Genomic DNA, 5341 nt, shown 5'->3' with positions numbered 1-5341 from the left:
AAATAATTCGGTAAATACATTATTCTCGAAACTGCAAACTTCTCATCGCCAATTGGCAACTGCCAACACGCCAACAGTTCTAGCTTAGAGGACCAGCCCCACGATATCTTGCGTCTCTCGGCACTACTGTCAAAACCGAGTCAAGCACGGATGCAACATAATAAGACATATTCTTCATGTTCTCTTTACATATTACACGTATTTAAAATCTGAAAGCACCAGCGTATTCAGGGTGATTTTATTGTTTTAAAACACAAGATTTCATTTTTGTTTTATCTTGATCTCGTGAATTATGCAAAATCCGATGATGAATAAAAACAGGTATAAAGAATGAAATGTTTCTCCCTCCTTCACTTCTACTCGTTGTAATTCCTTTGTATTTTAACTTATTGATTTCAGGAAAAGATTCATTAATTGTACATTTAATACTGAATCCTTTGGTATGCCACAAAACTTTCCTATCTTTTGTAAAACGTGAGATAAATGAAGAAATGAAACATATTGCTAGTTTTCTAAGCTACAAACGAAAATATGACCCGCTGAGCGAGCAGTCTGCCTCCCGCTACCAGCCAATCAGCGGCCGCCAAACAAACGTCTCGTAGGCTCAAGAATCTACCTTAAATGAATCGACTATAGTTTCCTTAATTTGTCAACTATTTGTTTCGAGAATTTAGCCAGCTCAGTGCAACTGCACTATCTGAGAATACTACCAACTTTGTTATGTTAATGGGAGATACACTCTCTGAACCACAGAGTTCTTTAATAAATATCAACAACGGTTTCCGTACCAAGCACAAGAGATTGAAATTCAAGAGAAGGGATAGACTTTAGTTCTAACTGGCGCCCAATTATTCTATTTTTTGATAGAAGAAAACTTACCTCCTTAGTTCTCAAGTTCTTGATAAAGAGTACAACTCCATATATATGCTTGCTAGAATCACAAAAAGCAATCAGCTGGAAAGGATCATTTCTACGACCAACAAATCTCTTCACTGGAATTTCAGGAACACCATTCACTTGCTTGCAAATATTAGTCCACTCTCGTAATTCATCATCCGATAGAGTATCGTCCCATCCAACTTCTTTTCTGCACTGTAGCGAATGCATAAATAATCTAGCCCTGTTTAATAAGGGACCATAAAATGAGAACACATCAAAATTGGCTGCAATTGAACTTAAAATCTGTCTTTTGGTTGTTGCATCCTTATCAAGTACCAACTTACTTGTCGACAGAGTATCACTACTTCTGTCCCACATCAACCCAAGCAATTTTACCTTAGTAGGAGTCTTTTCCTTACCTTCATCTATATGTTGCTGCAGAGAGTCATCATTAGTTATGAATTGCTGTAGTTCAAATTGATAGGGAGAAATATACTTTTAAGTTTCGTATAGGCCCATTTCAACTTTTCAGCATCATTGGCTGTGAAAGCCAAGTTATCCATGTAAGCTAAGTTATATAACTCTTTCTTCAATTCCTTCACATCAATATTGTCACCTTGGACCTCTAACATCAAAATTTTATAAAGTGCTAACATTAATAAAGCTGGAACACATGGCAAACCAAATGGTGGTCTGCAATGTTTATAAAGGAATAGTCCTTTTTAGATACATTTCTATACCAATAAAAGAGTAACCTACTTTGATCTGAAGGCACCAACTTAATCATCAGAAATGACTTTTTAATATCAAAACATATCAACTTTTCATTAAACCTTAACTGTAAAATAGAAGTTGAAATCTTCTTATTCAAACAAGGACCAGCAAAAATTGCTTGATTATGTGATAATGTTATAGGTTTACCTGGGTCAGATTCACACAAATTGGACAAAAATACATTACGACATTTTGTCGACTCATGGTCCATTCTGAACACTGGCATGTGAGGTAGAAAGCTGTGTTGGGGGTTATCCTCCAAGAATTGCTCGAGGTTAGACACACTCTCTATAATGCCTAGCTGTTCCTGTTCTTTAAAAACCTCATCAATCATATGTAAAGCATTATCCTTTTTATTAAATTTCTTAAAATTTGACTTTAATATTGCTTTTGACATTTTGATTCTTTCCAAGCAAATGAGCTACTTTCCCATTCCATAACAGAGGCATAACTAACCTTCCTTCACTATCTCTACAGGTATTTTCTAAAGCAAATTCTACTACTTTCCTGTTCTCCTCCATAAAGTCTTCGTCGTACACTTTAGAATCACTGTTTAAAACAGTTTCTGCCTTTGAGGAAAGAATTTCTTCTGCTGCTTTCTCAAGTTCAGTTTCAACAATCTGACCCTTATCATTTAAAACAGAAATATTAACATAAGCAGGAAACTTAAATTTCTCTACAGAATCTAAGAACAATCCATCTGTATCGAAAATCGTCAACTTCAAGGGAACAATCACCATTTATACAAACTTCAGAAGAAGCTTTATCCTGTCTGGTAATAGAGCAAGATTCTGCTTATACCTCTTAATGTCACCTACTAGCATCACTCCTAAGGGTGAATCCAAGTAGACCGAGGGAAACACCTCAGAACTACCTCCAAACAGCACATCCTTCTGAGGTACTAAATGAGAGTTATCATTTCCCAAAAGCAATTTTATATCTTCAATTTTGTCCTTACATAGATGCAAAGTTTTGTCAGCTAATACATAGCCCTTATCTTAAAGGCTTGAGCTACCTCAGATACACCTGGCAATACTAATTTCAAATTAATGGACTTTATGGCAATAGCAGTAAAACAATTTTCACTCAATTTGACCTTGTATACCACAGTAGCTAACGGCTTTGACGAATTAATACCATTCACTACCAAAGAATAATTCGGATCACCCCTTCAAACGGCAACTCTTGCCCAATCTTCCTCTACAAAAAAGTTACTTGACTCCCCGAATCGTTTATACCTCTATCCCCAGAGTCATTCAACGAAAAAGAAGGCATAGCAGTCACCGGATTACAAGAGATTCTCAAAACTCCCAAATCAGACCAAGTTAGATTAGAAACAACAGAATTAGAGTTAGATTTCTCTTTACTATTCACCTTTACCTTTTGGTTACTCACTTCGTGGTTATCAGAATCACTTTTAGGGTTATTAGCGTTACTTATATTTTTGGGCTTTCGTTACGAAATTTACAAAGATAGCTGAAATGCCACTTGTTACAATATCTACATTTACTGTTAAACTTTAAACCTGCAATCTGAAGTTTATGAGAATCATAAGTACAGTTTGTACAACAATTCAACTGCTTTAGTTTTTCAATTTTACGCTGTGGCGTTTACATATACCGAACACTTATAAATTGGGTGATCAATGTCTCCTTTATCATCTGCCAAACATAAAGAACATTCCTTAACTTTGGATTTCTCAACGCTACCATCAACAGCAGAAGCTAAACAACTTGACTTCGACACATCCTTTGAAACAACCTTTCTCTGAACATTATTTCCCTGTTTTACATTGAATTTCTTAGATATGTCTTTATAACTCTAAAGCAGTAAAGATATGTTCATCTATTTGCTGCAACGAGGGTTTATTTGAGCCAGTAATATGCATTAACTGATTCTTGAAACAGTCATTAAATCCATTCCATATGAAAAACTGTAAAACTATGTCTCTATCTATGTTTAAAGCCTCAAATTGATTACAAATAATTCTCATATTACTGATAAAGTCATATGGATCACTCTGATAAGTCAACTTTAACTCCGATAACTGCTTAATAACACTGTATTGTTGAGACAAAGTATCTGCAAACGCTTTCTGTAATAATTTCTTAGCTTCTTCATACGAACGATTACTACAATCTAGAGAACTTACTAGTTTAAGCGAGTCACCTGAAGCTGTCTCGTAAGAAGAGTAAATTTAACGTGAGTACTAAGATCATACTTGTCTACAGTCGCTTCAAACTCTCGCAAAAACTTCGAAATATCCTCACCTTCCCTATTAGCAAATGTCGGTAAGGGTAGTTCAGGCAATTTAAGCTGTGAAATTTCAGGACGCGAACGATCCGAAGGAAACACCGTGGTCTTAAGGAGAGAAAGACACTTATTCAAACGATCGTCATAAACAAACCAAGTATCCATTTCCTCACTCACCAATTTATCGCTGTCCACGAATTCATCTGCGCTATCCCAAATTTCATTTAAAACCTCTTTATTCACTTTGTCAAGTTTTTCTTTAAGGTCCAACAATACGTTCATATGCTCCTTAGCATCGCTTACAGACATCGAAGAAATAAAATTTTCTTTCAAATTACACTTCTTGGTAACTTGCTGCCTTAGGGCTGCACGAGAACTACGCGAAATACTCTTTGGCGGCATCTTGCGAAAATTTAAATGAACTCAAATTTAAAACTAAATATGATATAAGGAAATATTAAAGAGCGCCGTGACTCTGGAACGTAACCTGCTCAAGGAATCTCCACAAAAAAAATACTCAAGGCAATGGACCTCGCAACCAATCCCATCCTCGTCGCCATTTTCGAAAAGCAGTTACGCAAAGAGCAATTTAACATAAAGGTAAAGCAAAACTATATGTTATAAAAATTATTTTAATTTACAAAATAAACTAAAAAAACTAGACAATTGACAATAAGAATATGACTGGCGAATAGGATGATCCTGGTCGAGTTTATGACTGGCGAATAGGATGCTCCTGGTCGAGTTTATGACTGGCGAATAGGATGATCCTGGTCGAGTTTATGACTGGCGAATAGGATGATCCTGGTCGAGTTTATGACTGGCGAATAGGATGATCCTGGTCGAGTTGCAAAACCTTTGAAAACTTAGCGTGGACGTTCTCGCTCTATCCGTCAGAGAACCTGCATTCGGTCCGCACTATTGCCCCTTATTTTCCGAAACATCAGAAGGATCTGTAACCCATTACATGTAACATTATAAAACTTGAAATGCAAGGGGCTACAAACATGAATGTGCATATATGTGCTTAGTCTTGAAAAAAAAATCTTGTAAGTTAAGTGAACTATACGGAAATATAAAACTTCATATCAATAAATTTATCTAAATTACTCCTTACAGTGTCCTTAACGTTCGAAAATTTCATTAAATTTAAGTGATGACTGCATTAATGACAAAAGTGAACGTAATATAAGACCCTTCCGACTTTATTATATATATATATGGGTTTGGTTGCTAGACACTCGTTACACTAATAACGTAACTATTGATAAAAGTTTGCAAAGCAAATGCACCGTACATATTGCAAACCTTACCTCAACAAATAGCCAGTCATTTAGGTCCATAATAAAGCAGTGACGAAGGTAGTGGTGATGATGGAAGCCTTCTGTAGAGCTCTTGAGTAGTAGGTGTTCAAGTCGATGACATTCATCCGTGA

Source organism: Macrobrachium nipponense, chromosome 9, assembly GCF_015104395.2.
Source record: "Macrobrachium nipponense isolate FS-2020 chromosome 9, ASM1510439v2, whole genome shotgun sequence".
Taxonomy (NCBI): domain Eukaryota; kingdom Metazoa; phylum Arthropoda; class Malacostraca; order Decapoda; family Palaemonidae; genus Macrobrachium; species Macrobrachium nipponense.
Note: the sequence above shows the minus strand (reverse complement) of the source record.